Below are 11742 nucleotides of genomic sequence, written 5' to 3'. Positions count from 1 at the left end.
CAGGCCTTTTGGGGTTGGAAAATAATGTTCAAACTTTTTTGAAAGCTGACATAGGTGATCATGCACTAACTGGGAGAAATAAGGCCCTGGCTCAGTCTCTTTCAAAATCTGTGCTAATGTTTGAAACATGTCAAAAATCCCAATGTTCACTCTTGCCCCCATAATTCCAGTTTGGCTTTGAATGCAGCCACTTTATCTGCTGACTTGAACACACTGTCTATTCTCCACTGAAGTGACAGATTGAGTTTGTTCAGCAGGTTGAATACGTCACACAAGTAAGCAAGTTTTGCAGCCTATTCTGTGTCACTGAAATGTGCTGCCAGTGGTAACTGTTTTTCTAAAAGAAATCTCTGGAGGGGCTCTCATAACTGAGAAACTCTGGCCAGTGATGTACCTTTAGAAAGCCATCTCACATCTATATATAAGAGAAAATATGTTTGCTCTGTGTGCATCTCTTCACAGAGCTGTGTGGATGGATGTGAGTTAGGGCATGTATTATACTTTAATGTGGTCGATAATTTTAATCACATCTTGCAAAACATTGTTTAGTTCAGGTGACATTTTTCAGCTAGCCAGCATTTCTGTATGGATGACACAGTGTGTAAACTCACATTCACAATCGACCTCCTTGACCCATGTAGTAGTGAAACCAGGAAGCTGTCCAGTCATGGCAGCCACTCTGTCCGTGCATATATTGACACAAAATGACCAATTCAGTTTTCCTGATGTGTCATCATTCAAAGCCTTGAATAGTTCTGCAGCCGTGGTGTTGGTTGGCAACAAAAGTGCACATAATATATCTTCATGCACATCCTCCTAAAAAATATATTGCACAAAAACAAGCATTGTTGCTTGTTGTCATCATCAGTAGACTCGTCAACCTGGATTGCATACCGAGGTGACTCATTAATCCTAACAATCGTGCCTCAGTATCCTCTGCTGTTTCATCAGTTTGTCTAATTATGGTGCTAGCCGAAAGAGAAACACGTGCCGCCTTTTGAACTGCAGCCTCTCCTTAAAAGTTCATGGCAAATGTCCTTAGCAGCAAACGGGATCAGCTCTTCTCCAGTAGTAAAGGGCTTCTTAGCTTTAGCAATGTGGTTAGCCACTAGGAATGATGCTCTCAGTGCAGACACGTTTGATGAAGTGGTGGCCTTCAAATATTGCTTCTGTTCATGTTTTTTTCTTTTGAAAAACTCCAAAGTCTTGTCTTTTAATGAAGGGTGCTTGGTCTCTATGTGATGAAGCAATTTTGAAGATTTTATGGTTTCGTTGGGTAGCCAGTCACCACATGTTATACAAAGCAGGCTTGGAGAATGTGAATCACCTGTTGCAATGAACCCATAATTTAAGTAAGACCCTTGTTTTAAATGCAGCTTTTATTTTTGTTGGCAGTCTTAGAGTCTTCTGCTATCTTGGGTATTTCCCCCTTTTACCAAAGAAGCTCTCCAGTGGTTTGTTTTTTATTCATTTTTGCTAGGATTAGCTTGTGGGCTTACCAAAACTATGCCTGAGACAGGTGTGCACTGCGGGAAAGAGGCGCGGATGGAAGTGGTAAATAAAATAATGGGTGGGCCACACGCAGGCTAAAATAAGTGTTGGATTCTGACTTAAAGCCTGCCACCACATGCAGCTTAATTGTCACTTACCACTCACTGACAGGGTTTTTTTATCTCTTTTTTTTTTTTGAGACAGAGTCTCACTCTGTTGCCTGGGCTAGAGTGCCGTGGCGTCAGCCTAGCTCACAGCCACCTCACACTCCTGGGCTCAAGCGATCCTTCTGCCTCAGCCTCCCGAGTAGCTGGGACTACAGGCATGCGCCACCATGCCTGGCTGATTTTTTTTCTATATATTTTTAGTTGTCCAGTTAATTTCTTTCTACTTTTAGTAGAGACGGGGTCTCGCTCTTGCTCAGGCTGGTCTCGAACTCCTGAGCTCAACGATCCACCCACCTTGGCCTCACAAGGTGCTAGGATTACAGGCGTGAGCCACTTTTGATACGAGTCTGTGAGCAACTGATTTTTTATGGTCTCTATGCACTCAAACCTCTCTGTTAATGATGATCTGTATTTGCAGCCGCTCCCCAGCACTGGCATCACTGCCTCAGCCCCACCCCAGATCATCAGGCACTGGATTCTCACAAGGAGCCGCAACCTAGATCCCTGGAATATGCAGTTTACAATAGGGTTCGCACTTCTATGAGAATCTAGTGCCCCTGCTGATCTGACAGGAGGCAGAGCTCAGGTGGTGGTGCAGGCAGTGGGGAGTGGCTGTATATACAAATGAAGCTTTGCTCACTCACTCGCTGCTCACCTCCTGCTGTGTAGCCTGGTTCCTAACAGGCCCTGGACTGGTACCAGTCTGTGGCTGGAGGGTTGGGGACCGCAGGTCTAAAGACGGTGGGTGTGGGGGAGTAGGGAAGACAGTAAGTGTTAAGGCACAGAATGCCAACTAACAAGTTTGGGACCTGAGTTGTACAGATAAATAGTCCTTATAAATCTTGCTATACTCTTGCGATGAAAACTGTTTTAAACGGTTTTAACAGTGTTGCATCTTAAGGCATACGTTGCTTTCTCTCAGGGCCTGTAGTAGTTGTAACAGGCACTTGTGTTGGAGATCCCTGCTGTGTTTCCCCTCCCTGACGCTGCAGAGCAGTTGCTCATGTGCTTCCTTTCACACTAGGGAAGGTTCTGTGACTTGTCCTGGGCCTCCTCTTTTTGCAGTGGCATGATTTGATTCCCAGGTCTTTTGTTGTTTCAACTCTAATACTCTCAGTCTCATCCCCTCAGGTCTTAAATTTATTTTTGAGAAGAGCAACCATCTAACGTAGACAGACCTAATACCCAGGTCATCGTAATTTTCCTACATTCTCTATGTTTTGTGGTATATCACATGCATCAAATGTTGATAAAATATGCATTGACAAAGCATTGAAACTCTAGATCATTGGGGTTCAGATGAGGATTTCTTTTCTGTGTTTAAACTGTGGCATACAAGTATAGCAGCTGTTCTCAAGTTTTTTCTTTTTTAATCTATAGGTCAGCATAGTTGAAAGTGTCAGGGAAAAAAACCTTCTTTCACTTTTTTTTTTTTTTTTGAGACAGGGCTTTTTTCTCTTGCACAAGCTAGAGTGCAGTGGCATCATCATAGCTCACTGCAACCTCAAACTCCTGGGCTTAAGTGATCCTTGTGCCTCAGCCTCCCAAGTACTGGGACTACAGGTGCACGCCACCATGCCTGGCTAATTTTTAAATTTTTTTGTGGAGATGGGATCTCACTGTGTTGCCCAAGCCAGTCTTGAACTCCCGGCCTCAAGCAGTCTTTCTACCTCAGCCTCCCAAAATGCTGGGATTATAGGTGTGAGCCACCGCCCTGACCCTTTTACGTTTAGTCTAGAAATTATCGAGTATCAGTCTCTTTAAACATCTCTGTTAACTTGTGAAAATCAGGATTGTTAAGATCTTGCTCTATAGGAAAATGCACGTGGTGGAAGCATAGGTAGGTTCAGCCACTTTGGAAAACAATTGGCAATGTTCTGTTAGGCTGGACATTCATGTACTCAGTCAACCAGCAGTTCCTTTCCTAGATGTGTAGGAGAAACGGTTGCACAGACACACCAGGACATGTGTTGAAGCATAACCGGAACAGCAGGACTCTGGAAACATCTCAAGCACTCATCAGCAGGAGACTAAACAGCTCGGTGGTGGTGAGCCCAGTAGACTGTGATACAGTGGTGAAAATTATATTACAGCAGTGTTATACAACAGAGATGTATCCTACAGTAGTGAAAATTCAGGACCTGGAGCATTTGCAACATGTGGATTAGTCTCAGAGGTATAATATTGAGCCAAGTAGCAGAAGACTCCTGTAGTAGAATTCCATGTTACTAAAATTCAGAAACAATCAAAATGAAACAATATTTTATTTGGCACACATATGTGTAATGGAACTTTTTTATGAATGGAAACACAAAATTCAGGACTATGGTTTTTAGTGGTTACTCCTTGAATGAGAATGAGTATGAGATAAGAGAGGAGTGTGCAGGTGTATGGAACTTACTAGTCACGTTTTTGTCCCTGGGTGGTGGCTTCATAGGGCTCACTATGTAGTTGTGCTGTACAGCTCGAGTGCACGTATGTGCTTGTGTATCAGAATTACGTTTAATCATACAGACAAGACTTATTGACAGAGTCCTTAAAAATCAGTGGAAGATTAACAAGATTTTTAATGAGTATATTATTTTCCTTTGGCTGCTAAACAAAATACCACAAAGTTGGTGGCTTAAAACAACAGAAATTTATTTTCTCACAGTTCTGAGTCCAGAAATCCAAAACCAAGGTGTCAGCAGGGCCCTGCTCTCTGACAGCTCCAGCTTTGCCTTTTTTTTTTTTTTGAGACCATCCCACTGTGTCGCCCTAGGTAGAGTGTAGTAACGTCATCATAGCTCACTGCAACCTCAAACTCCTGGGCTCAAAGGATCCTCCTGCCTCAGCCTCCTGAGTAGATGGGACTACAGATGCATGCCACCACACCCGGCTAATTTTTCTATTTTTAGTAGAGACGGGGTCTTGCTCTTGCTCTTGCTCATGCTCAAGCTGGTCTCGAACTCTCGAGCTCAAATGATCCTCCTGCCTCAGCCTCCCAGAGTGCGAGGCTTACAGGCGTGAGCCACTGCACCCAGCCAGTTCCAGCTTTTGGTGGCTGCCAGCGGTCATTGGCATTTCTTGGCTTGTGGCTGCATTACTCCATCATCTGCCTCTGTGTTCACATGCCTGTCTTCCTGGTGCAAGTCCTTGCCTCTTCTAAGGACCCTGGTCATCATATTTAGGGGCCACCCTAATCTAGTGTGTTCTTATGTTAATTACATTACATCTGCAAAGACCTATTTCCATATAAGGTCACTTTCTGAGGTTCCAGATGGACGTGAGTTTGGGGAGGACACCATTTAGTCCACTACGGTGGGCAAAGCTATGAAAAGGCAATTTACAGGAAAGGGAAGTATAAGTGATTAGTAGATATCAAAAATGTGCTTAGTGGGCGATGGGGTGGAGTGCATCTGTGCTGGTGCGTCGAGGGGAGAGGCAGCCGCCAAGATGGACATGTTCGTCATGATCCGGTGCCACAAGATCTCCATCTTCACGGACACCAAGGAGCCGAGCACTGTGTTCAAGCTGAAGCCTATCGTGGAGTGCGTCCTGAAGTGGCCGCGTGACGAGCAGTGGCTATACCAGGACAACCAGCTCCTGGATGATGGCAAGGCTCTGGGCGAGTGTGGCTTCAGCAGCCAAACAGCAGGGCCACAGGCCCCCAGCCACAGTGGGCCTGGCCTCCAGGGCAGATGCCTTTGAGGCCCTGCGCATGGAGCCCTTCTCCAGCCCGCCAGAGCTGCCCAACGTGATGTAGCCCCAGGACTCAGCGTGCAGTGAGCCCTGGCCCGCCCCCAGGAGGTCCATTCCCCCCAGTAAAAGAGGTTTTGGTGTCAAAAAAAAAAAAAAAAATGCTTAACCACACATTACTAAAGACTTGCAGGTCCCAGATTAAGAAGTATGATAGAATTGGCAAGGGTGTGGGGTATGCATTCCCACAATGGTGGGAGTGGAGATTGGTGTAGGGGTATTGGAGGGGGGTGGGTCAACGTTTCAAAGTCCAGTTTTAAATACCTGCGCCCTTTGACACCACACAGAACCTACTTCTAGAAATTTTCACAGACGTATGAAATTCTCTATACAAAGATGTTGATGGGTCTGCCCTGCTGGGCCCCAGCCTCACCTCCTCCATCCCCTGCCGAGCCCTGCCCTGTTCGAACACTGCCCCCACCCCACTTCCTCCTCAGTCTCCCTTCCCTGAGCCCTGGCTCCCATTCCACTCTCCGCAGCACCCTGAGCTTCCCTCTCCCCTGGCCATGGTGATTATCTGTTTGTCTGCATCCTAGCTGTCCTTGTTTTGCTGACTCTGGCTAGCACTGTCCACTCTGGCTAGCACTGTCCATCTGGCCAGGTGGATGAGAGCGGGAGTTAGGGCAGGTTCAGGGAGGAGCGTAGCATCCGTAGAACGTTTAACACATTTCTGAGCCTCCTCTCGGCTCTCTAGGCCGATTTAGCCCTCATTTAGGTCATTTAGCCCTCAGCACCCCTGGGAGTGAGGTCCAGCTACTCCCCGTGCTCAGGTGAAGGGTCTGGGCCAGGGAGGTGAGGCCACTTGCCTGAGGTGTTCCCACTGAAAGACAAAGCCTTGGCTTTGTGGGGCCTGGGAACGCTGGATCTGAGCACAGCCAAGCAGGTGGCAGTCTGTGCTCGACACCCTGGTGTCCCCATGTGGCATCTTCTTTGAGGGAGGCCTGCCGGTCAGGCTTGGCCCAGTCGTGCACCTGGCAATCGCCTGGGGATGGCAGTGGACTCAGCCTCGTGGATACTGAGGGCCTCTAAGGACCCAGCCCCAGAGCAGAAGAGCCCTGCACCTTACAGGTGCTGCCTCTGGGCTGCAAACCCACAGTGCGCCTGCAGTCGGGGCCTGCCCCAGGCCCTCCTCAGATGAGAATGGTGTCTGGTGTCCTGAGGACAAGCCTCCCTTTAGTGGGCCCCGCCACAGTCCTTGGCCCATTCAGATGGAGGCTGTCCCTTGGCCTCCCAAAGGGGATTATAGGTGTGAGCCACCATGCCCTGCCTCAAACTTTTTGAATATAATGACTCATCCAAATGTAATGTGAGTGTTGTTACTTAGGAGATGATGACAGTGAGCACAGCCCTTACTTTGGGTCCATGTGGGGCCCTTGGAGGAGACGTAAGGAAGACAGATTATGTGTTTCAAAGTTGACAACACTATCTTTCTCTCTAGAAACACGAAGACACCGAGTGTCCCTGCGTGGTGGTGTCCTGCCCTCACAAGTGCAGCGTCCAGACTCTGCTGAGGAGCGAGGTAAGGGGCGCGGCCAGGCTCAGTCAGGCATCTGTGAGTCCTCGGGACCAGCGGGCCACTCTTCCGTTAAGAGCTGAAGTGTGACATTCTCCCAGGTCATGACAGTAATGCGAATGGCAGAAAAGCAAACAGAAATAATGAAAAGCCTTGTATTATTTTTTGTAAGTCAGAAGCAAGCAGTCAACAGCTACACAGTGGTAAATTCAAAGTAAAAAATGCTATTGAGAATTGAGAAAATGGGACTGTTTTATCTACAGTACAAAGGTGACACTTTGTTTTTTAAAAAAGCTATTTTAAAATCTTTAAAATAGGAATTGCTATAAAATTATCTCAAGAAACTGAATTAACTTAGAGATACTTGAGAACCATTTGACCCCACAGGCTGGGTGGGGGCGGCCCTGGGTAGGAAGCAGGTACAGGGCAGCTCCCGCATCCCAGCCACCGGCAGGGCGGCTGTGCAGCCTCCCCAGAGGCCGTGGTCTCACACCACCCTTGGTGCACTTTTTTTGAGACAGGTAGACTTTGCATTAACTTCATTTGATCAGAATATATCCAGATGGAAAAATTCCAAGGATTCTTAACATTTTTGTGTCGATCCGACCTGGAGCCCCTTCAGTTGCTGTTTCAGAAGCCGTCTTGGGCTTCCGCTGGGCTCCCAGTCGATCACTGCTAAGGAGCCTGCTCACGTTACCATTTTTCAACAACCTGAAATTTTACCACTGCCTACTGGCGGGTGGGAAACCAGCTCATGTATCCTTGACTGAGCAAGAGGGCCTGTGTGGGCCTAGGGCCAGGGACTTGGGGTGCAGGAGGAATGAGAAAGCCAGTCTCATCTGAGGTGCATCTTCTCAGGACCTTGATGCTGATGGGCGAGGCTAGGTCTTGCCTGATGATAGTGGCCTCTGGGCCCTCAGTGTGCCTCTGGGAGGGGCTGGGGAAAATTCATGTAAGTTATTTCCACAACTGAACAGGCCCTCTGTTAAAGTTAATGTACAATAAAGTCTGTGCTATTGAAATAATTTCATTTTTAAAAAAACCCCTTCAACCTGCATTTCTCTTGGATTTCTGGTGATAGGTGCTATTGGGCTATAGATTACTCTTCCCTCTATTCCAAAGCTCCTGTAAATTCTGTAAGGCTCTGAGAATAATGATAATAAAATCAATTTAGGAAAAGGTACAATACTGAGTTTATAGTAGTATGCTGAAGATAACCTGTCAAATTCAGTATGTCCTTGATTTTAACATTAGAAGTGTTAGCTGCTTAAGTTCATCATCCCATTAATGGCACTGGAAAAATATATTTTAAAATTTTAAATTAATGACACTACATGCAGTCTTCACACTGCGTTTCCAGGCCGATCACCTGTCGTGTGCCCTGTGGGCACTTTTCTCCAGATGCAGCCCAGGCTGGGTTTGGAGGAGCAGCAAGAATGTTAGGCTACTCGACCCTTAACTGCCTTGACTCTTCCCTGGCTCAGAGACCTTCTGTGATGGGCAGCCTTGGCGGCAGTCATCTGAGTCCCTCAGGTCATTCCCACGTTGGCCCTCCTCCTTAGCTATCACAACAGGGCGAAAGAGAGGTCCAGGATTCATTTTCTCCTCTGTCTTAATCATTGACCTAGAGGAAAGGACTGCCTTTGTCCTGGTAGACTGAGGAGTAGTTGCAGAACCTACCTGTGCTGGACAGGGACAATCTGTGAGCCTCAGGGCATGTGCGAGCTGGCACATCGCAAAACTGGTTCCAGGCCACTGTGTGCTGCACTCACACACTTGCTCTCCTAAGGAGGGTCTGATTTTGTTTTCTGTAAAGAGCTATCCCACCTGGACACAGTGGCTCACACCCGTAATCCTAGCACTTTGGGAGGCCGAGGTGGGAGGATCACTTGAGCCCAGGAGTTTGAGGTTGCAGTGAGCTATGATGACATCACTGCACTCCAGCCAGGGCAACAGAGCAAAACCCTGTTTCAAATAACAGTTTTAAAAAGGATAATTAAGAAGATCTATCCCTAGAGTTTCTGGATGAGAATTTAATTTCTTCAATAAAAGAAGGAACTATGCTTCAGTTGTATTAGCCTAACGCATCACAGTATCTTTAAAATACAGTCTTTTCAATTCCCTTTTTCTCTTGTTGGGGCATTGTTAGCAGTTTTTATTTGTTGACTCACCAACATTTGAGCTGAATGAGGGATGTTTTCCTTGCAAAATGGGTTATCTACTCCCAGTCCCTCATAATTTTCCTGCCATCAATTAGGAGTGACAGTATTAAGATTCATGTGGTTAGAATGATCTTAAAGGTCTTTGAAAAGCTACACGAGTTTCTGGTGGTGCAGAAGGAAAATAGTCTTTTTAGATGAAGGAAAAACTCATCTCCAGTTATCTCAGGTATTATGAGTAATGTTACATAGTGTAAGCTTGCTTCGAAAAAATATTTATTTTTGTGTACTGTATATTAGGTGTGTGACCCAGTTGCATTCTGAATGCTTTCTAATTTTTTGTGTTTCATGCAATTTTTGTTTTTAGTCTTTAAATGTGCATTTCAGTTTACATTTTTTTTCTTTTTTTAATTCTGGCACTACAGATGGCATGTCACATTCTAAACAATCTGTTCTAAAGAAACTGCAAGTTTAGGAAATGTTATAGTAAATGTATTTCTGTATATTGGTGTATATATGTGTATCACATGACTACCATATATTTACTGCATAGAAGTCTAGGAAGCAGATGATATATACACACCTGTAGCTGATAAACACCATTCTTAATAGTACAACCCAGATGCTATCTGTGCCCTGATATGTTTGAACATTTTCATGCAAACGTTTGTGCCACAACTCACGTCTCTTTCCCGTTGCAGTTGAGTGCACACTTGTCAGAGTGTGTCAATGCCCCCAGCACCTGTAGTTTTAAGCGCTATGGCTGCGTTTTTCAGGTCAGTATCCAACATTTGTCCTTCCCAGTCACTGACATTCTGCCATGAGAGAAAGTTATTATATTAACATTTTAATATGAAAATTCTGGACTCTTTTAGTCTTTGTCATGAAACCGAAGCACCCTGTTGCATGGGTGACGAAAGCTGTGTGCAGCAGGCATGGGTGCTTGCTTTCCAGTCCGGTGGTGTTTTGAGACTCAGGTAGACACTATGCTGAGATGGAAATTAATACAATGAAAGAACTACTACATCCAAAACCAGCTAGTAATGGGATAAACAGGAATGACATTTGGTGGGGTTTCTAGATAGATTATTATGGAATTTTAGCTATTACTTGAATATAAATGAATATCAAACCAGACATAGTTTCAACTGTGTGTGTCAGTACACAGGCGTAAGGATCACACCTGCGTGTGTCCATAAATGCATCTTGTATACAAGCCTGTGCTGACTCTGACCCCAGCTGGGGACAGGCTCAAAATACAGCACAGCGCATAGAAACCACACCTCCCGGGAAAATAGTGCGGGGAGGATGTCTCTGTTGCTGCCACACATGTAGTGTGAGAAGCCTGCATCTGTTTTTTTGTTGTTTATTTTTTTTTTTTTAACACATCTGAGATTGCTAGTGAATTGGAACTGAGTTTTCATTTAAATGTATATCTTAATTTTAAAACTATCAAAAGGCAGTATATATTACAATTAAAGTATTTTATATTTAATTTCATGTACTACCAATGCATTATTATGAAATCAGTACAGAGATATTGGCATCTTAGTACTTTGTGAGAAAGTAAACGGCCTAAGAGTAAGAATGACTCTGCCTTTCCTTTGCTTTAGTCTCCAACGAGACTTGAGCCTCCCCCTGTTATGTCGTACGTAGTATCATTCATTCTCTCTGTGTATGTGTATATATATGTTTATATATTGCAATACTTATATCAACATATATATATGAATATTCTATGTACAGAGTATATGTTTTGGAGATCATTAAAATGCTTTCTGTGACTTCTTAATTTTTCAATAGCAAAACAAATTATGTCATCATACTAATTATTTCCTTAAATAAATGAAGTACAATTTCATGTGCTTATTCCTGACTCTAAAATGGTCTACATCTTATGTACTCTGTAGATTGTTTATGTTTTGTATGTAACTTTCTAAATATATTTAGAATGGTGAGGAACAATATATTTTTGGATGCAGTGTATTTGAATTAATAAATCAACATTAAAGTAAATTTTTTAGATTCCTTCTTTGCTTACATGTTCACTAGGCTGTTTAGCAATATGCAGCTGTACATGCAGGCACCTAAACATTTTCCAATTATAATATATTCTTAATGAAAAAGTTATTTATAAAGGAATGAGTTTAAAATTTAATTTCTTGATACTACAAATGTGAAACCTTGATAAGACAGTTGAGATAAAAAACTCGAGGAGGCTGGGCATGGTGGCGCACGCCTGTAATCCCAGCACTTTGGGAGGCCAAGGTGGGAGGATGGCTTGAGCCCAGGAGTTGGAGGTTGCAGTGAGCTATGATGACACTACTGCTCTCTAGCCCGGGCAACAAAGCAAGATCTTGTCTCAAAAAAAAAAAAAAAAAGAAGCTTGAGGAATGAAGACCATGAACTAGAGATTCTCACTGTAACATTGCAGAGTGTTTTTTCTTGGAGCTCTCTGTTCTTCCTCGCAGCCCCCTCACCTGCACAAAGTAGATAGGTGGCCCTAGCATGACTCTCCTGAGGCTGAGATTCCCTGTGAACTTTAATGCTGCTTTTAGAGTCGTTGTGTTACCCTTTCTGTTCTGCAGAAGGGAGTGAGGTTGACTTAACACCCTGCATCTTTGCTCTTGCAGGGCACAAACCAGCAGATCAAGGCCCACGAGGCCAGCTCCGC

At 44.7% G+C, this 11742-nt stretch overlaps 1 protein-coding gene and 1 pseudogene across 1 annotated transcript in view; both read left to right on the top strand.

Annotated features, from left to right (window-relative positions):
* TRAF3 (TNF receptor-associated factor 3) overlaps positions 1-11742 on the top strand; it is a 63954-nt gene that overhangs the window by 36648 nt on the left and 15564 nt on the right. The gene's annotated exons all lie outside the window — the stretch shown is intronic.
* On the top strand, positions 5094-5883 carry LOC105812572 (annotated as a pseudogene).

This window comes from Propithecus coquereli, unplaced genomic scaffold (genome assembly GCF_000956105.1).
Source record: "Propithecus coquereli isolate 6110/MARCELLA unplaced genomic scaffold, Pcoq_1.0 Scaffold256, whole genome shotgun sequence".
In the NCBI taxonomy this organism is placed as follows: domain Eukaryota; kingdom Metazoa; phylum Chordata; class Mammalia; order Primates; family Indriidae; genus Propithecus; species Propithecus coquereli.
This window is presented reverse-complemented; position numbering and strand designations above follow the sequence as displayed.